The following is a 22,606-nucleotide window of genomic DNA, read 5'->3' on the forward strand; positions in this document are numbered from 1 at the left end:
AATAGGTCTGTTTTGGTCCCTCTAAGTTCAGTTCCTCTCTAGTCCAACAAGTGTCAAAATGTCATTTTTGTTCTGGAATGCTATTTTGTGGCACTAAAGGGGGAAGGGCGGAGAATCACTTTATCCCAGCATCAACCACTTAAAGAGCCATCACCTTCAAAAATATGGTAAACATTCTCAGGTTTCTTCATTCTCACAAGTATACTCATTCTCATATACGCGATTTTTTAAATTTACAAATGATGGGCACAGCTGATCAAGAATGTTCACCTGGGTGTTCTTGTGCTCAGCCGAGAATAAAACAAATCTATATAAACCATGTGGTTGACGATACGAATTCCAAAGGTTCTGGGTGGCTCTGTAATGCAATTATTTCCTCGTTCTTCCCACAGCACCATGATGAATATTTTGGAACTTGGAAACTGTAATTTATTTGCTGTGGTCGCTGCTATTTGGTGCGCTTGGCAAGATTTACTGCTCGGGAGCTTCAAAGGCATTTTCTAGGAGTGTGTTAATAATAAATTAGAACAGAATTGCTCAGAACACAATGTCTGATGTTATCGGAGCTCAATGTTCAGAACTCTTGATGACTCACAAGGATTTTTAGCACCGACTGTATGATTAAAAGTACATTTGCAGCCTTGGTGGGAGAAGGAGAGAGGCTTATCATGTGTGACTGGAATTTTACTTAGCGACGTTTTGCCTAATAAGAGAGGCAGACTATGTTAACATCTAAAAACGATGCAATTAAGTGGGATTAATTGCATCGCAATTGCTTATATTCCTCACAGTCGGTTTCCGTGTTGGGCACATCCACAAAACGGGAAGGAGAAGCCAGGATTGATTAACAGGCTCTTCTACTGACTGATAGTCTTTGAGTGCAGGCTTCAAGTCACATCTGTACTTGGCAGTGGGGTGGCTGTTATGTATTCAGTGGTCTGTGTTTGCCTGAGCTTGAGTCTGGACTAAGGATTCTGAGCTCCTGTGTTCTGATTCGATACATGATGTCCAGTCACAGAACATTTCAGGATTTGGGCCTCTGCCATTGGCCTTTGAACTCTGAGTCGTGATTCGCAGCTTGGAAGTTTAGACAGCCAATCATGTTGGGAGTGGGAGTGGCCCAGGCTTTCAGGAATGTATATAAGCAGTTGTTTTGCCCCTGTTTCCCAGTTATGTAGTTCAATAAAGGTTCTTGCTGTACCACTGCGTCTTGCCTCATGGGAACCCACCTACACTTCAGTGGCCACAGGGAGAGAGCCTGTGCATGACAGATCCAGCTGAACATGAGTCGATTATGCACAGCTATCATCACTAAGGGGTGTGGAGGGTGTTAGGGGATCGGTAGTACCTCTGGTGGGGGACATGTCATGCTCCTTCTGGGGTAGTCTGCCCACCTTTGGTCCGCACTCTGCACTCAGTTCTCACCTGTGGCTCCTAGAAACTGTCAGCATGTGACAGCGGCCACAGCCCAGAAATGGCTTTGACTGGTTGGCTAAACCAGGTAAGGGTAGCCAATGAGTCTAAAACCCTTGGCAAGTTAGGGACTTCCTCTGCCATACAAGGATAGTCTTTGGTGGATTGAGTCAATGAGTCCAGTGGTCAAGAAGGTGGTTTCTGCATATGCTGTAAAGGGAAGTGAGGGGCAGATGAGGCTCATCAACCTGGGAAGGTGGCCCACATAGAAGAAGGAAAACACTGACTTAAAACACTGACTGCCTTGCAAGACATCTTCAGTAAAGGAAAAGGCTAAGGAGTAAACCCTACACAAGTCTGGAGTGGAGTCCATAAGACACCTTGTATGCCACCTTCCGTCAACTCCTGCAGCCAAGCTGGTGCCAAATGCCAAATGATGCTTTCTATTGGACCACATCATTGAGGCTGAGGCAAGAATATAGTCTTGTCGTCTGGGCAGCCCAGGACTTCCATACACACTGCCCAGGCATGTGTCCCAGAGAGGTCACTTTGGTGCCGCTAATGCAGTGGTTTGTCTTCACCCCCAGAGGTACATTCCATTGTCCCTCAAGACAAATGGATAATGTTTTTATTATTATTTATACCCTGCCCATCTGGCTGGGTTCCCCCAGCCACTCTGGGCAGCTTCTAGCACATATAAAAACATCATAAAACATCAAACATTTAAAAATTCCCGATACAAGACTGCCTTCAGATGTCTTCTAAAAGTTGTGTAGTTTTTTATCTCCTTGACATCTGATGGGAGGGCGTTCCACAGGGAGGGTGCCACTACTGAGAAGGCCCTCTGCCTGGTTCCCTGTAACTTCACTTCTCACAGTGAGTGAACTGCTAGAAGACTCACAGAACGATGAGGGTGGAGACATTCCTTCAGATATACTATGATCTAGTCTGGGGAATATCCACACTAATATTACCTTTCAGGTGCTTGCAGGAGTGTGCCCAAAGTAGATGCTACAGTAAGTACACTGGAAGAGCCAGACAGCTAGCTACTGTTCTAAATACGTTATTAAGCATTGATGATTCCACAATAGGAGCAAGAAGTACATGCCCCCACCTCTTGATCTGATTCTGGGTCTGATCCAACCCAGAACAATCCAGAGCTGACCTGACCTGGGCTGGATCTACAGACAGGAAAAAAACACTATAAATAACTCATGAATTAGATCATTATAACAAAAGGGGAAAAAACCCTATGTAAAATCACATTGACAAAGTTTTTTGCTCTACAGCGCCATCTGGTGTCGCATCTTTACAATGGAGTTACAACATAACTGACTGAGTGTTTCAACCAAATTTTAAACATTTATTAAGCATGCAATTGGGGGGGGGGCACACAGTTTGCCTGCATACATTTCCTTCTCTCCCCTTCTCCTCACTGTTCAAGGGTCCCAATCCCCCATTTGACAGCCCCAGATTGCTCAGGATCTGCGATCCAGCCAGAGGGTAACCACAGCCGTTGCTGACAGTGTTACGTCTCAAGACTAAAAAATTAGCAGCTGATAGATAGCAGCTGAAATATGGTCAGGAAAAGAAAGCACAAATTAGGACTCTGCAAAAAAATAAAATAAAAAATGAAGTGTCTAGGAATGTGCTTTTCAAAGAGTTTGGGGAACAAAGAGAGAAAAGAGGGGGGGCATTTTACGCACTGGCTACAATTGTTCATCTGACAGCCTCTTTTTGATCTCTGCATCATTGAACTTAATCTCTCTAATATCGTATCTTGTAAGACTCAAAGTTCCTTAATTAGCCACAATGGTCCCCTGAGGTCTTATACTGTACAGGGTAAATTACTTCCCCACGTTAATCGTTCTGTGATAAGGGTCATTGAATTAATTACCCAGGGAGAAACTTGTATTTATATGTCAATATGCATGTGGTCAGCCAAGAGTATTGCGGCAGTTCCTTTGCATCCTTTTATTTGAAAACTGGGGTATGTTTTGGTGGGTGAGAGATTCCACGAAACGGAAGAAAACTGACTGAGCCTTCTCAGATGTAGTGCCTGGCCAATTGATTATAAAATTAAAGTATTAGTGTTTATGAGGGTGACATTGATTTAGAAGGAGGGTGAGATATGGCCTCTAGAACTGTCCCAGGTGCTAACCTGGAAGACACAAGACTAGAGGACTCTTGTAGCTGAACTTGGGTTCCACCAGCCATTCACAAGGACACCTGGCATTTTCTAAATAATTTCTGATAGCGGATGGGCTGGATGGTGATGGCAGAAAGCACAGCTGATGTCTCTATATGACTGTCCCCAGGGATGCTTGAGGACAGGGCTGTCTTTACCCGGGGGTGCAAGGGGGGCGGGGCACCCAGGTGCCAAATTCTGGGGGGCGCCAGGCACCCACCGCTGAAGCTGCCTAAACTCTTAACTATCTAGGTAAAGGAATCCCTGACCATTAGGTCCAGTCATGACTGACTCTGGGGTTGCGGCGCTCATCTCGCTTTATTGGCTGAGGGAGCTGGCGTACAGCTTCCAGGTCATATGGCCAGCATGACTAAGCCTCTTCTGGCAAATCAGAGCAGCGCACCGTTTACCTTCCCGATGGAGCGGTATCTATTTATCTACTTGCACTTTGACGTACTTTTGAACTGCTAGGTTGGCAGGAACAGGGACCAAGCAACGGGAGCTCACCCCGTCGCAGGGATTCGAACTGCCGACCTTTTGATCGACAAGTCCTAGGTTCTGTGGTTTAACCCACAGCGCCACCCGCGTGCCTTCTTGGCTATCTACCTGTTATGAAATAATAAATAATTTTGATCAAGCTAGAAAAACAAAATACATATATACCTAGGTATTACCGAAATGTATACCTACTGTTTCACTAAAGGACTTTTGACTTTGTGCGCTCATCTACCAAAGACGTGCCGCGCCAGCGGTGGTGCTTGTCATTCACAACGGCGGTGCTTGTCAGGATGTAAACAAGAGATAAGGCGTAAGCGTGGTGTCTGACATAAGCATAATAAAAGTTAATTTTTGGGTTAAACTAAATTTGGGGGTGCTGGGCAGATCTTTGCACCCTGGCGGCACATATGCTAAAGACAGCGCTGCTTGAAGAATTTGGTTTTTGTGAACTAACCTGAACTGCACATCTCTGATGCACAAGTTGGAACTAATCTGTGGGTTGGAACACACCTATTTATCGGATTTTGCACTTTTCTGAATGTTGTGACATCATTCTTGGCTAAAAAGTGTCAAAAGGCCACATTGCACTGCAATGTGACATAACTTATGGAAATATTGGATAAAATGGATAAATATTGGATAAATATAAACTAGATGTTATTCAATATGCAGTTAATATAGAAATGCAGAAAACACATGTTGGGGTGGAGGGAAGGTCTCAATATTTCATGATATAACTTTACTTTATTTCCAACACTTCAGTATTTCCTTTGTGTACACTTCTGATGGAGAATGATAACTATGATGTATTTTAAAAAACCAATAAAGATCAAAACACAAAAAGTATCAAAATGCATTTTGCAAAGTGTGTTTTGAGATAAAATATGTTTAGAGATGTGCATTTTTAGAGCAGACATGTTCAAAAGTACATATGAAAATGTACATTCCACTTTGACTTTTTTGGTAGTACTGTGTTTTTGTTTTTATTTTTAAAAAGGCAGATTAAAAAAAGGGGGGGGGGACAGAACAAACCTATGACTGGGCACATAAGTGACATGGATCAGAAATAGAATTTTGTTCCACAAAATGCTAGCACCCATTGTAGGCTCGTTTTTATGACCTAAACAAGTTTGTTACATTTCATAAGAGCTCTATAGAGGTAAAGGTTCAAGCATGTAACTAAAATGCTTTTAACCTTCATACCTCCAAACAATGTGGGCTGTAAAAATCTTTATTTAGGAACTCTGAAATTACAACAGGGTTGCATTTCACAATCTCGCCCGCCTACATTTTGCAATATGCTCGTAGTTACCCATCTGTTCCATCAATTTCAGTTCAAACTGTGCGAGGGAAGAATAACTCTGCACAATGTTACACCCAACAGAAGACAGCAACCTTGTTATCATCGTTTCCCAGGATTGTATGGTCAGTTGCAGTGGCCTATTCAGTGTAAAAAATGTTATGCATTTCATTTTTTAAAAAAATTAATTTTTATAGTCCGTATTCTGATCTTCAGTCAGATCTTCTGCCATCAAATGACAAAATGAAAATACAGCAGAAAAACACCATGGTGGTACAATCCACCTCCCTGCTTGACTCGCTCCTTTGGCAATCTTCACAGAACTCTAGCCCAATGGTTGCCATCAATTTGGTTTGAATTAATTTTATAATGAAATGATTTTAGAATGTTGTATTATTTTTTAGAATGATGTATTATTTTATTGTTGTTAGCCGCCCTGAGCCTAGCTTCGGCTGGGGAGGGCGGGATATAAATAAATTATTATTATTATTATTATTATTATTATTATTATTATTATTATTATTACTAGTGGTATATCTGGTCATTTATCAGTGTTCAGTTCTTCATGAAATCATAAAGTGTGAAAGGACCTCAAATGCCATCTATTCCAACCTGCTGTCAATGCAATAAATCTGCTGCCATAGTATCTGTGATAGGTATCACTCTGTTTTTATTCTACAGCAGGGATGTTCTGGTTTTTTGTGTGTGTGCATGTGGGGGTACTCAAATAGCAAAACAATGTCGGTGTGCGTGTGCGCACAAATGTTTAATACCATTTTTTTATTTTTCAGTTGTATTCAAAATGGTGTGACTGTAGCTACACAAATGTTCAGCACAACACTATTTCTACAGCAGATCTCATGATTGTGACATTTGCCCTTTTCAGTCCATTCTGTTTATCTCCAGTCATTGTAGGTGACTGAATGAGAGCCCTAGATTAACTCGGCTGGTAGGGGAAGCATACAGTCTGATTGGCTATAAATCAGTGCAATCCTATGCATATATACGGAGAAGGAACTGCCATTCAGTTCAATGTACACTGTTGCACACCGCCCCAACTTCTGAGTGGTGTGAGATTTTAGGGGTTCCAGGCAACTGCCCAGGATTCGTGTTTCCTTTAGAAATTAGGCTAAGCAGAGACTGTAGTGCCTTTATGATATATGGTTTGTTTACACATATATACAGCCCAAGCCTAGGATGGGGGGTGGAGGTGAGGGTTCCACAGCATTAACACCCTAAAAAAGTCTTGTTTCTCCCATATCTGCAGCCTTGGACCCAAACAGATCTCAAACATTGCTCTGTCTCTCTTCTCCCAGCTTGCTGCTTTACATCTGGCCCACATCCCTGCAACTTTCAACTCTAAACTGTGAGCTGGGGGAAAGCTCCACCCCTCTGCCATTCCACACACAGCCCCTTTCCTTTGTTTAACCTTAATGGCCCATCACCCAGGTGATCGCCTCATCAGGAAGCTAGCCTGACTTATATTTTAACACTTGCTGGATCCAAGGGTTAGAAGGGCATACAGCCTATTCCGCCCCCCCCCCCCACCTCTTAACAATATACTAGATTGCAGCCTTAGGGAATCAGTAACTACCTGGTCTTTTGACCATCTCCACAACGCTAGGTGAGCACATACAGAGCATTGCAAAGACTAGATTAGGTGCGCTGTTAAAATCAGACTATTCCAGCAAAGTGTTTATTGCATGTGTGGATTGGAAGGAGGGTTATGGGTGAGGTTATGAAAAGGTAAACTTGAGTACATCCATTGTGAACTTTGGAGCACGCAATGGAAATATATGGGAATGCTAATTGATGGTTCTGTAAAGGCCCCAAGACCTTTAATGGGTCTGTAAGATCAGCATCTGGGTTTGCCAAAACGTAAAACTCCTGTGGTCCTCTTGCACATTTGTTTCGCTCTTTTTGCACAAGTGCCAATAGACTGCAAACATTCCCACACTACTGTTTGGCACATCATAAATGTGGCGGCCACAACTCAGAGATATAAACCATTTTCTTTGCAACTTAGCCTTTCTCCAAAGACCAGGCGTGTTGCCATTTCCATGATATATGATAAGCTAGACAGATGAGGAAACATTCATCATGTGATCAAATACCACTGTCTCCCTATGCTCTCCTTAGTTGGGAATATTTGGAGATATTATTTGCCTTTACCCATCACCCTTCTAGATGAGAGTCAAAACAATAATGTTTGCTCTGCAGGCAGTTTTATGGGTCCTTTCTGCACTCATTGGGTGTCATCCAGAATGATCCAGGCACACTTAGAGTCCTGTTGATTTCAGTGGGATGTAAGCATGATTAACTATCTTTGGCTAGTACCTTTTTGCCGTTGTTACCAAAATTGTGCCAATTCGGTATTCTGAGCAGAGACACATGCAACATCCAAGCTATGCGCTCATGTGAAATGGGAGTATTTATAGCTTTTGTCCAGTCAGGGAGGAGCCAACTGTGAGGGAGAATGGGGGGCCATGTTGAGATCTGGGGAAACCAAGCTTCCAAATTTTCCCTCCATTTTCCACCCTCCATGGGAGTCTAGGAAAAAGGTCAGAATGATGCTCGTTCAAGTTCTTGATAGTTTTGAACAATATTTTCTCTACCCAGAAGTTCTGTGTAGTCGGATGTGTCATTCATGTAGACTGTGGGAACGGATATGAAATAATCAAGGAGAGCCCTACCATGATCAACTATATACCAACTATATAAGGTAATTTTATGTTATGAGACAGTGTACAAATTATGTTAATAAATCAATGTGTCCTTGGCCCTACACTAGACCTTTTTCTTTTTTCACGATAAGAGACCAGAGTACAGTTGTACCTTGGTTTTCAAATAGCTTAGTTCTCAAATGTTTTGGCTCCCGAATGTCGCAAACACGGAAGTGACTGTTTTTGGAAGCCGAATGTCTGATGGGGCTTCCACGGCTTCTGCAGGAAGTTCCTGCAGCCAATCAGAAGCTGTGCTTTTGTTTCCAAACGTTTTGGAAGTCGAATGGACTTCCAAAATGGATTCCGTTTGACTTCCAAGGTACGACTGTACAGTGGTACCTCGGGTTAAGTACTTAACTCGTTCCGGAGGTCCATTCTTAACATGAAACTGTTCTTAACCTGAAGCACCACTTTAGCTAATGGGGCCTTGTGCTGCTGCTTATCCTGAAGCAAAGTTCTTAACCTGAAGCACTATTTCTGGGTTAGCGGAATCTGTAACCTGAAGCGTATGTAACCTGAAGCATATGTAACCCGAGGTACCACTGTGGTTCTGACCAGATTACTGAACACACTGACAAGGCCCTGGCTCAGGGGTCCTGGTTTTCAGAATAAGGCACTGCTGACAATGTACAAGCAATTTGCTATTCAAGGGTCCCCAGCAGCCTGGCCCAGAGTCTGTAGCGATGATCATAACACAGCAGCTTATTAAGAGGTCTGCTGAGTCCCACAGCAGTGTTCAAGGGGTCCATGGAGGGAAACGTTTTAGAACAGCTGCTGTCTTCAGTTCAAACATCTGGATCTCCCGAGTTAAGCAATGGGTGAAACCAGAAAATCATATCCATTTACACTTCAAAGTCAGGCTCTGGAAAACAATGTCGCTTTAGAATGGGCGGGAAAAGAACAATCTAGAAAGCTCAAGCCAGAATAAATAAATCCAGTTTAACTGAGGTAAGACTTGGCAGGTAGCCTACACCTGCTGTGTGGATACATGAAGTATGTCTCGTAAATGTTTTATATCATCCTGCGTTGAGTTACTGTACACTTAAAAAAAAGGAAAGTCTTAACTTCACGAACCATTTCAATAAGATAAATAAGTGTACCTAACAGAGGAAGATTTGCACAAAGCTTCATATGCAGGGGAGAGCTGGCCAGTTTTTGTTGCTGCTGTTAGATGAGTTCTGAATGGTATTATGATTATGATTATTAATTGAATTTGTTAGTTGCTTTATCCTGCCCAAAGCAATCTAAAGCAACTTACTGTCAAACAAACAAACTCCCACATTAAAACCAAAAAGGCAAAAATACATTAAAAGTATCCCACCCACTTCTAAATGGCCACAAATCATTGGCACCTAAGTAATCATAGGATAGCAGTCATAGAAATAGGATGCCACAATTAATTGCCCCCTTATGTTTGCTTTATAGAAATGTGGCTCCAGTTTTGAATAGAGGGCTACAGAAATAGTTCTGGTTAAGCTTACATTTGCCTTTAAAATCTAAAATGAATAATTAAATCGTACTTATTTAAATCCATATCAATACATTTTTGTTATTTATATTACATTCTGGTGGAACCACTGAAGGGTGGCCTAAAAATATTTTAATAACATAAATATGTACATCTTAATTAAGCACATAGTTTATGTATTGCCGCTGCATAAAGAAGAACGTCAAGAAAAAAACCTCCTATTTATAATAAGCTGTTAGCTTAATGTTGCCTGGGTTGATTGATGGTTCATTGCGACTGCGCTTTTCTGTCTTTCTTTTTTACGATCTCAAGAGGCATTTTCAAATAAATGTCACATTCAAAGAAAGAAGGGAGAGGCCTTTATTGTTACCAACTCTAGACATGTAAATTGCATGCGAGAGCTCAATATGGAATGATCAGTGATGCTCCATGCTAAATTCCCACCCCAAAATGGTATAGTAAGCTCTACTAGCTGTGTTCTTTAGTTGGCTGGTTGAAATAAGCATTTGCTGTTCTGGTTCTAGTTTAAGCCATCCCCCCCACCCCCACTGTTAATATGCAGTATTCTAAGGGGGAGGAAAAGGGGAATATAGAAACGGCTGAAAATAAAGGGGAGAAAATACTGAAATAGAAAAGGCGGTGGAGACATTTGGCGAGCGGTAAATCAGACATATTTATCAACAGCTGGACATTATGGCAAAGAGCTCATATATTTGATAAGATAGAATAAGAGCTGGCTAGGGAAAATGGGGGGTGGAATGAATTGCACTTGCGGGACAGTAAACTCTTCTCTATAGAGCAAGGCTGCATTAATCAACATGGACCCTGTTAATAACACCAGGGAAGGGGGCAAAATATAATCAGCGCTGAAAAATGACAAATGAGACAAGCTTGCCCAGTTCTTCTGAATAGTGTGGGAGCACATTGCTCAACACTCACTGAAATGAAAATACTGAATCGTTATATTAATTTGCAGTCTGCCTTATGAGAGGGGGACCACCAAGCCATGTTTAATTGTTTTGCAAAACTGATTTCTGTAGAGACAGAAAGCTTTGCTTTGTCAGCCAGTCGTCCCTGTGGGGTTTTAAAGAAATATTTAAAAGCAATTAAAAGGGGAAAGAGCAACATTATTAGAAGACTTGGCAATGCAGACCTCTGCTGCCTCTGCAGCTACTATTCATCTAAAGCTGGCTGCAGGAAGAATATTGGGGAGGCTATGAGTTTCTTCAGACTAGGGTTTAAGGTGCTTTTGGAAAGTGTATTCTGCAACATGTAACTGATGCAGTAAAAGTGCATTAGTGGAAGATTTATAATGGACTGTCCACACTTCATTCTGTAATCATCATCATCATCATGCTTGGCTGTCAAGTACACTGAAGATCTTTTAAACTAACATTGTAGGTGCATTATTATGAGGGGAGAAGAAGGGACCCTCTTTACAATACAGTGGTACCTCTGGTGGCGAACAGGATCCGTTCCGGAGGCCCGTTCACAACCTGAAAGGAACGCAACCCACGCCTGCGCATCTGCGCAAGCGTGGGTCGCGATTCGCTGCTTCTGCGCATGCACATGATGTCATTTTGTGCATCTGCGCATGTGCGAGCGGCGAAACCCGGAAGTAACCCTTTCCAGTACAGTGATATCTCAGGTTACATACGCTTCAGGTTTCAGACTTTGCTAACCCAGAAATAGTGCTTCAGGTTAAGAACTTTGCTTAAGGATGAGAACAGAAATTGTGCTTCAGCGGCACGGCAGCAGCAGGAGGCCCCATTATAGCTAAAGTGGTGCTTCAGGTTAAGAACAGTTTCAGGTTAAGAACGGACCTCCGGAACGAATTAAGTACTTAACCCGAGGTACCACTGTATTTCTGCATCGCTGCGGGACGCAACCTGAAAACGCTCAACCTGAAGCAAACGTAACATGAGGTATGACTGTACTGTTATGCGTTTGAGTCCCAGTTTGTGAGTGCAAAAGTCACCCATAATTCTTGGAGTTAGCAAATGCCAAAGAGTACTAAATATTTGGAATTACTAAATACTTGGTGTCTTCGCCTGGGTGAGAGACGGCTTAGCAGTGCAAAAATGCAGGGTAAGCTGTTTTTTTCTGACCAGGGCATTTCCTGGTAAAGAAGCCATTAAGGAGAAGGAAGGAAATGATGGACAGTCATCAACCCATCAAAGGAAGAGCCTTGAGTCTGTGAAAACAGGGGTTGCCAGGGTTACAAGGGTGATGACGTAGCCTGCTGGAAAATTTTTGGCCTTTTGCAAAAGGCTTAAAAAGCGGGGAAAGTGGGGCTGGGCAGACTCTTGGGGGCTGGCTGAGACAAGCCAGGGCAAAGACACAGTGGTGACATTTTGGCTGCCCTGGAATCCAAAACTGCGCTCCTGCAGGAAGCAAGCCTCTCTTGAGATGGGAATGCTCTGAACTCTCTCCAGGTGTAACTAAAACCATATATCTTAAAGACACTACAGTCTCTGCTGTGCCTCATTGCAAAGGAAACGCAAACCCTGGTTAAGTACCAAGACCCCTGGAATCTTGCATCATGCGGCAGAGATTGGGGGTGGCCTGTAACACTACAATAAATGCCTAATGAAGAATCTGCTGCTCTAACGTTCTATTCTCTTCGGATTGAATTTCCGCTACCTGCAGGAAGATGTGCACCCACTGGGTCAAGGACCTGGAAACCATAACCTTTCAGGTGCTGTTCAGGTGCCTTCAGATGTCTTCTAAAAGTGAGATAGTTATTTTTCTCTTTAACATCTGATGGGAGGGCGTTCCACAGGGCGGGTGCCACTACTGGGAAGGCCCTCTGCCTGGTTCCCTGTAACTTGGCTTCTCGTAGCAAGGGAACCACCAGAAGGCCCTCAGCGCTGAAAGGGCCACTTTCACATCCCTGTCCTAGGCCGAGGATTAAGGGATTAAAGATATACAATAGCAAGGTTCCACTGAGATGCAAAGTACAACTTTACAGGGATCCTGGCTGGTCTACACAACCCTGCAAATTCGGAAGAGAAAAGGAAAATAGAAAACCAAACCCCGAGCCTGTCGTCTCTTGTGCATCTGATGTGATGCCTTGTAAACAAAGTTCAGTACGTGAACCTCTTGGTCACATGCATCACATCACAGAGGCAAGAGACCAGGCTAATATTTCTCTCAGGATCATAAATAACTCTAAATGAATGCCTTCCCACTTGTTTATTCTGTGGTCATTCCAGTAATAGTTCTCTCCCCCCTTGCAAATCACAAGGACTCAGCAAATGCCTTTCTGGGTTTTTTTTTTCATTCTGTGGTCATTCCAGTAAACAGAAAGACAACATGGTCCAGGAAAATGTCCTCATGTATTTGTCTGATGGAATGTGATATGAGATGAAGAGAGGGATAATCTAAAATGATACACTGGTCTTAGAAACAAACAAGAGAATTTCCCTAAATATAGACATATAATACAAGTATATTCTATCAGAGAGAAAGTGAAATGTTTGAATTCGGAAAATAGCTTTGAATTCACACACACACACACACACACACACACACACAACCTTGTTTAGACAAGGTCTTAATTCAGATAAGAAAAGGGCAGGTGCTCAGTCTGCAAAGGCTTTATATGGGGTGTATGGCCATGCCAAAGTTGGTTCCTAGTTCCTTATACAATATAGTAGCAGTTTGAGGAAGTCTGAAGTTCACAATCTGTGCCTGTTTGTGTTGAAAAGATTAATGAAGCTGTGAGGAATCAAATGTGAGTGCATCAGTCACCTGCTGCAAAAAGCCAGCCATGCACCAGTTCTTACCAGCAGAAGATGTGCTACTACTGGGGTGAGCAGCCTGGTGCCTTCAAGAAGCTCTGGACCACAAATCCCATAAGCCCCAGACAGCATGGCCAATGGGTAGGAATGGTGGATGTTGTAGTCAAGAATATCTGGAGGATACCAGGTTGCCTACAACTGTGCTGCTAGAATCACAAGTCACACACACAAAAAGGCTGAGATCCGTTTTGGAGACCCTACTCTAGTAATATCAAGGGCACCACCCAAACAATCTCTATGCTGTTTGTCAGAGGTGGGGAACCTTCTGCAGCCCAAGTGAAAGACCCTTCCTTTGTTCCTTTTCCTTGGAGCACTCAGGAGGCTCATTGCCTGCCCCCGAATTCTGAGCGAACCAGCTTTTTATACATTTGCAGAATACAATACCACCTGATTTCTTGTAAACCACCTGATTTCTGGGAAATCGAAAGTTATAGTAAGTCCCTATTACCATGTAAAGTCTTGGCAATCTCCCTCCTCCCTGCCATGGCCCCCACAACACCACGGCCATGTGCATTCCTGAGTTTGCTTATCTCTTTACAACCTTGAATAATAAACATTTGAGCCTGTTCTATCAATGCCAGCCTTGTTCTCCTGAAGGACCTCTCCTTTCTAAGAAAGGCCTTTGGGGGATTGGGTTTCTTATGACCCTACACAAGGGCCACATTTCCTTCTGATCAAGGTTCCAGGAGTCACATGCAGGTAGGGCTAGACACACACCCTAACACACCCTCTTCCATCCTGTCAACCAAGAGGCATTACCAAAGTGCAAGGTCACATTCCAGTCAGGCAAAAGTATACAAAGAGAGAACAAAGCAGGGTTGGTGAGGCGTGAGGGTCGGGAGGTTGTGTGACCTGGGAAGAGTCCTGTTGGCCACATAGAGAGGCCTTGGAGGGCCTCATTGTTAGGAGCGAGCCAGCAGTAAATCACACCATGCAAGTTGGAGTTAACTCTTTATTAGCAAAAGCATGATCTGCACAGGAGTGTCAGGCCTAATGAGCATAGCAACTCATCACTGGTAGGTCTTGCCTCCATGAAAACCAGTTGCTGAGACTGAAGGTCCCCACCTCCTCACAGCAGCCTAAGTCCCCTCCTCGCCAGTGTTTTTAACAAGCAATCAGAGACTGTGCCTGCGTGTCACAAATCTCTCCTCTGCCCTTTTTATGCCTCTTCTGGTTCTGGGAGGCAAGGAGAGGGGAGCTGGTTGCAGCAGGAGTGTGATGGCCTGGGATTCGGACTTGGAGGCTGAACCTGAGGAATCCCAGCCTGCACAGGATTCCCTGCCTCCAGAACCAGCCAAGCTGGGGCTGGGGCTAGAGCCTGAAGGGTCCTCACCTGTGCTGGATCCTCAGGTGCAGACATCAGCTGAGTCTGCTCTGGCTCCTGGGGTGATGGAGGACCCATTGCCTGCAGGGGCTCCACTCTCAGGGGGAAGCTGAGGTTGCCTCTGGGTCCGGTAACCCTCCAGCCTCTCCTGAACTGCAGAGGCTCAGGGCAGAGAGGCAGAGGGAAATAAGTATCCACAGGAGGAGTGCTCGCCTCCAGGCCAGGGCAGATAAAAGCCAGCCAGCCCCAGTCCCAGGTTGCGGGAGCAACATTATTGCTAGCCAGTTCCTGCCTGCACCCTGTCCTGCTGGAGCTCCTGACCTCACCCGACTCCCTGCCTTGGACCCAGCTTCAGCATTGACAGACTGCCTCCATACTGTACCCTTGACCTTGGACTGGACTCGGACCTCGCATCACGGTTAACCCACGGGACCAGCACAAGGAGGAGGAGATAACTGTGCCTCTTCACCGGCCTGACTCATCTCTGCCTCTTGGCCTCTCTCCTCCCACTCTCCTGCTTTAGCTTCAGCTTCTGATTCTGGACTGCTCTCTGCCACACTCTCCCAGCTCACTAAGCTCTGTTGCCTCCTCGGCTTCTGACACCTTCTTTCCTCCATCTTCTTCCTCTGACCACTCATGGTTGTCCCACCACCACCATGCCCTGGGCTCTGAGCTTTCTTCTCTTGGTGGTTCCCCTGCTGGTTCCCCTTCATCCCAACCAGCCCATGACACTCATTTAGCCCTCCGGCTTGAGGTTTCCCATCCCTGCTGTTTGCTTTCCAAACCTCTTTTAGCGCAGTGACAGAATATTTTTTTCTCTTGGCAGTTTATTATTCTGGAGGGTTAACATCTTCTCATACTGCCTTGGGATGGTACTGCCTCTGGCCATAAAAATCAAAGCGGCGGCATGACGTACACACAGCTGGTACAATTTGGCCATCAGTGCAAATATTACACATCCATATATAACCCTCTCTCAGGCACTCTGGGAAAAGTCTTCGCCGTCTGTTTCCTCCAGCAGGATATACGTTTTAGCATGACTACAAGAACTGAATGGTTTTCAAGGGATTTCGTGCAGATTGAATCATTTGTTTGTTTGAACAAAACATTAAGCATGCAAGCATATGACCATGTAACGACTTGCTGCATGAGAAAATGTCTTGTAGGAGGTGAACGCTCATTTGGGCTGCAGCTGAATTTCTAATGGTTTCCCCCTATAAATCACCTCTTGAGGCTTGTGTAGTGTGCTTGGAAGCATGGCAATAAAAGATATTGAAACGGGGGGACTGACTTGCAGAGGCGGAACAAAGCCAAGACAAAATAATGCTGGGAAACGTTTCCAGAGGCAGGTAGCTGCTGTGTGCAATGAACCAAGGATACCCCTCTACACCCCCACCCCCAAATCACAAAAGGAAGGCCAGAGTGAAGTTATAAGCAATAGAAATTCTTATACCTACAGTTGCAGTTAGGCAATCCAAATTACAGACACAAAATGGGGAGGGGGGGAGTCTGAAAGCATTTATTCCCTGTATGAAGGATGAGGAACCTGTAGCTTTCCAGATGTTTCTAGACTCCAACTCCCATGACACCTGAATACAGTGGTGCCTCGGGTTACATATGCTTCAGGTTACATACGCTTCATGTTACAAACTCCGCTAACCCAGAAATATTACCACGGGTTAAGAACTTTGCTTCAGGATGAGAACAGAAATCGTGCAGCGGTGGCACGGTGGCAGCAGGAGGCCCCATTAGCTAAAGTGGTGCTTCAGGTTAAGAACAGTTTCAGGTTAAGAACAGACCTCCAGAACTTAATCTCACTCTATCAATGCTTCTCCATTTTGTAGCAGATCTGTTGTGACCTAGCCTAAGAGGGGATTTGTTGAATAGACTCCTCTGATAATAATCTCCACAGAGGATCATCTGTCCAGGAGGTCTCATGACACCCCTGAACCTAGTCTTGATGTGGAACTTCACAAACATCTCTCTGAAGAGGAGGGATGAAGTTACCAGACCCCTAGGTCTGGAAACTGCACCTCAGATGTGGTCTGAATTAACTCATCCATCAGCTGGGCTCACTATTTAATAAAGTGCAAAGTCACATGCTGAAAAAATAATAAGTCTCCATCAGAGAAGACAAATGTCTCAGGACTGCAATACCTCAAAGACTCTCCTGATATAGACCTTTCCCAGACTCTGCATTCATCATCTGAGGCCCTTCTTTATGTGCTTCCTTCTGGAGGGTGGCAACATGAGAACAGGCCTTCTCGGTAGTGGCACCACGTTTGTGGAGTGCTTTTTCGGCACCAGGCATTCCTCTTCAACCAGGCCTTTGGCTGATGTATCCTACAACCTTTTAAATGTGTTTGTGGGAAGGGAGGGTTGCAATTGTTTTGCTGTTTTAATTATTTACTTGTTTTCATCCTGTATTTTATTCTGTGAACCGTTCTGAAATCTTATGATGAAGGGTGGTATATAAATCAAATCAAATCAAATCAATCAGTCCAAGCCAAAACCATTCAGTTGGTGGCACAAGGCAGAACTCTAGAATGGTACCACTTTAAAGTCTCCATCATTTCACATGAAGGACAGAGCACCAGCAGCCATCAGGCTCTACTTCAGAGCCTAAGTACTAGGCTTTTGACCTTCTTGGACCAAGATCAATCTTACCTCTGGGAACGACAGCTCCCTGTATCCCCTGGCCTGGACTCTTTTCACTGCAAGCCAGGCTTCTCTTGACTTTGCCTTGTGCTTACAGCACAAGACTTACAATCTGGCCCAAACAGGGTATTTGTCTGGGATATTATTATTTTTTCCAGCAAGTCAACCTGCACGTGATGTTGTGTGGATATGACTACATTACAGCAACCAAAGATCCACCCTAAAAGAAAGCGAGTAGTTTAGATTTGATAGCACCATGGGAAAATAAAAATGTGAGAAGGGAAAGTCCCAATGAGTCATGGTGAGGAAGGTCATTTCCCATAAGACATTTACTGGGGGGGGGGGGGAGAAAACATGTGGTTTTGTTGTGATTTAAGGTTTTAGTGGGCTTTTAAGAACACCAGCCTTCAGCAAAGAAATCCTTTCCCTGATTGAAAAAGCAACTCAGCAGAGCGGTTTGATCTGCCGTGTTTTTGGAGTTTGGAGTTTATTCTGCTGTGGTTTCCTTGGCTAATTCCCGTTGTTGATGTGAACCTGAACCTGCTGGCAGATTTGTTAGTTTCCATTATGTAAAGAGGAAGGTGTTGGGAGGGCAACAGGTATCGGTTTACAGCCAGAAGAATTTCTGATAGTTTCTAAGTCATGTACTGGGTCCCCAAAGATCTTCTCCCCCCCCCCCATTAGTTTCTTTCTCACCGCCACCTTCGCTCAGTGCAATAAACCCTGACAAGTTCAGATAATTTATTTGCTTTAAAGTAACAAAATGAGCCCAAGGAGCATTCTGTTGTGTCATGAACTTGGCAATAAATTAAGAAAACAGCGAGAAAGAAGGCAATAGTAAAGGTGTCCGCCACAATTGACGAAAGACGAATGTGAATGAAAACTGAATTAGATCAGGCGTCCCCAAACTTCGGTCCTCCAGATGTTTGGACTACAATTCCCATCATCCCTGACCACTGGTCCTGTTAGCTAGGGATCATGGGAGTTGTAGGCCAAAACATCTGGAGGGCCGCAGGTTGGGGATGCCTGAATTAGATTTATTTTCACTGTACTGAATCCAGGCAGGCAGAGCAATCCTAATCCCAAATCTGCGCTATTAGGATTTGGTGGAAGCGTCCTTCTGCTGGACTCCACTAGTGAGCAATCTGCCACCATGGAACATTCTGCTAACCCACTGAAAGCATGATTGACCACATACCACCACCATAAGGACCTCCTCTGGGGTAGGTGAAAGCTTGCCCTGAAATGGGACGATTTGTTGGTGGGGCAGTGACAGAGCAAAGCTGGTGATGGAGTCAATGGAGCCAAAGCCAACCCAGTTGCTGGGGACTGCTCCGACCTGGGGCCCTACACTGTACTAGCCTGGAATTGGCCCTGCAAAATAAACACAAAACTGCCTTCCACCTGCCTCCCTAGCCAGGAAGAGGTGGCAGGGCTGCAGATGCGGCAGGGAATCCATCTCTCTGTCTCCCCACTCCTGCTACCCCATTAAAATTTCTCCTTAAACTAAGGTAAAGGTAAAGGACCACTGGATGGTTAAGTCCGGTCAAAGGCGACTATGGGGTTGCAGCGCACATCTCGCTTTCAGGCTATCTACTTGCACTGGTGTGCTTTTGAACTGCAAGCTTGGCAGGAGCTGGGACAGAACAACCGGAGCTCATTCCGTCACAGGGATTTGAACTGCCAACTTTCTGATCAGCTAGCCCAAGAGGCTCAGTGGCTTAGACTACAGCGCCAACCTAGCAGTTCGAAAGCACGCTAGTGCAAGTTGATAAATGGGTACCACTACAGCGGGAAGGTAATTGGCGTTTCCGTGCACTCTGGTTTCCGTCACAGTGTCCTGTTGTGCCAGAAGTGATTTAGTCATGCTGGCCACATGACCCGGAAAGCTTTCTGTGAACAAATGCCAGCTCCCTTGGTCTGAAAATGAGAGGAGTGCTGCAACTCCATAGTCACCTTTGACTGGACTTAACCGTCTGGAGTCCTTTACCTTTAGTCTCCTTAACCTAGTCATTCCTCAAAACCATTTATGGTGGACAACTCAAGTTAAATTGTTTTAAGCGGGACTAAAGTATGTCTTAGTCTGTATCCTGCACATTATATTCTATTCTTTAAATTGTTTTATTTTTTCCTGTGTGTGCTTTTTTAAAAAAAACTTCAATAACTTACAAAATTAAAATAAATATGTAAATTGCAACACAAATGTATCTTCTATTTTAAGAAAGGGGTGTTGTGAATAATTACAATATGACTGTGTAATAACAGTAGATGCTTCTTCTTTTTACAAGAATCATTTGTTAATAGGCAATGTTCTTTGAGATGCCTTATTAATGATGTGAACTATTTCTATTGCTGTCTGCCAAATACAAATAATTCAGATTTTTTTTAAAAAAAAGCATAAACAAAGAAATAGAAAATACTATGAAATTATAGATGCCATGTAGTATGATTACATATCATTAGCTCTGTTTTCCAGAAACATCAGTAATAAAATAAGTCTGCCTTCCTTCTTATGCTACATAATAGTTTAAAAGAACTACTAAAATAATGTTCCATGTAACCAGTCAGTTACTGCAAACTATTTTTCTCGCTACACCACAGCAATCTTAGCCACGGGCAAAAGTTGGGTAATAATTTCTAAATTCCCAACATAGAATTAAGGGTAATTGGGAAGACTGGAGAAAGTTTAAAGACTATCTACAGAAACACTATAAGACATCAGAATGAACCTAAAAGATTATTAGTATAAAAATTTAAGGATTAAGAAAGACTAATGTTTTAAGATATATGAAAATGCAATTATATTAAGACACTAAGAATATGTTGAACTAAAGATAAGCCAGAGGGAAAGAATTTACTGCCAGAATATAAGATTTAGAATACAGAGTGGGAAGGTTTGGGGAAGTCGCAGACTCAGGTTAATGTTAAATAATGCAAAGACACAATGATTGATTTTTTTTTTTATTCTTCTTCTTCTTTCTTTTATATCTTCTTTCATAAATTTGTTGTTGTATTGTTTGTATGTATTTTTCTTTCTTTCTTTGTATCTGTTTGTTTGTATTGTGTGTTTATTGATTGTAAAACCAATAAAAAATCTTTTTTTAAAAAAAAAAAGGGTAATTGACTGACACCGTCTTGGACCAGAGTTCCGCCATGTTTGTTTTTGGTGTTTATTATTATTATTGTTGTTGTTGTTGTTGTTATAGATTTTGCTCTTTTACATGCAATGTAATGCATATGCATTGTCTCTTTCTTCAGGTTGTGTTTTCTACAGATCAGTTGCTGGTACATTTGTTGTGAGACATTGATGTTATATGCAGTACTGTATAGAGTTGGGAAGGAAAGAAGTCCAAAACAAACTAAGGTTCTTCCGTTTTTATTATTTGCTTTGGTTACATTCTCAAACCTGTGAGGAAACAGAGCAATATGGTTAAGCACCTGTTTCAGTATTTGTGTTGAATTAAGGTACAGCCATACCTCGGGTTACAGACGCCTCAGGTTGCGTTTTTTCGGGTTGCGGACGCGCCAAAACCCGGAAGTACCAGAACGGGTTACTTCCGGCTCTGGGCAGTCATGCATGTGCAGAAGCGCTAAATTGCACATGCGCAGAAGCACCGAATAACCTGCGCATGTGCAAACACGGCGCTGCGGGTTATGAACATGCCTCCCACATGGATCATGTTCACAACCTGAGCGTCCACTGTACATATTTTGGAGATATAGGAGAAATGCCTGCTTTTACTGCATTCATCTTGTATGTAGGCTACTTTGTAAAAAGGTGTTTGCATATAGTTTGTGGTTTTTCTTTGGATTTTATCTCATCGTTATAGTGGAATGCAGTTGAAGAATACAAGCCTGGACAAAAGCTTTGTTTTAAATTCACAATGCACTGTCTCGTTACACAGATCGGACTTGATGATGGACAGATGTTTTTCTTCCCCTTCTCTACACGACATTGTGTAATTCAGTGGTGCAGAGAAATCAATCAAGTTGATGGAACAGAGGAATCATTATGGTTCTGAGTTAATCAGTTTTCCCTATCTGGTCATATGTATCCTTTTTATTTATTAATTGTATTTCTGTGCATTTAAAATATTTATATGTTTCCTTTAAAAGCAAACTTTTTCAAGGTGCTTTCCAATAGAATAGGAACACACAATACACTATATATACTAATAAAACAACCAACCCACTCAGAATTAATTAAACTCGACTTAACCGGCAACAGCAAAACACCAATAATTAAGCCTCCTTCAGGAGAAAACCAGAAAGAAAAAAATTGCTTTAGATTCTCACAGGGAGTTTGCAAGACTGTAGTAAAAAATAGCAATCAAGTCTCTCTAGAATTACTCTTATGGGCCTGAAAGGAACATTCAAATGAGGTTAAATTATTATTCTAATGATACCTGTAAATTATAACGGAAGAAGTTACAACTGGAATCCCTGAGTATGTCTGGTAAAGAGCTACAATGATGGAATATATAGAGCAGGATTTCTAATCTGTGGGGTCTTGGTTGTGTAGGAAAGAGGTACAGGCACCTGTGGCTGATGTTGATTGCCTTCACTGATCTTCTTTTTCCAAAGGAAAATTTCATTTAAAAAAATGTGAACAGTGAAGCACATCTTGGAGAATAATGCCAAAATAGGTGTTTTGGCTTGCCCAGCAAATGGCCCTGGAGGAAAATATATACATAATTTTTCCCCCATTTAGAAAATTCTCATAAGTGCAAGAACTACCCATAAAAGATGGTGCCCAATTATCTACAGTTATTTGGACAGTTATTTGGCATCAGTAGGATCTACGCCTTTATGATCATAAGCCAAGGAAGCCCAGATGTCAGAGCTGAATAAATCCACATTGAACGACGCCAATGCCAACACCGCTTTATGATTTGTGAAAACACCGTTGACCTAAGTAGGGAAACTATTACCTCACACGAGTGCAGCATCTCAATCTATAGGAACAAGGCCGGTTGCCAGCTTAAGTCTGCGGTAGTGCAAGGAGTTGGAACAGCTCCGTGGGAAGAGAGATGGATTGTTAAACCACTCTGGGAACTGTGGCTCTGTGAGGGGGATAGGGGTCTCCTGACAACTCTCAACATCCTACAGTCCTCAGGGTTCTTAGGGGTGCATCAGTTAGCTCCTAGTGATGCTCGGCCCTCAATCCATTAAAATGACCAGGGTGCTGAGGAAGAGGCTGAAGCCATCTTCAAAACTCTGTAGTTGCCCCA

This window comes from Podarcis tiliguerta (genome assembly GCF_965153285.1).
Source record: "Podarcis tiliguerta genome assembly, chromosome: 12".
NCBI classification, from domain to species: domain Eukaryota; kingdom Metazoa; phylum Chordata; class Lepidosauria; order Squamata; family Lacertidae; genus Podarcis; species Podarcis tiliguerta.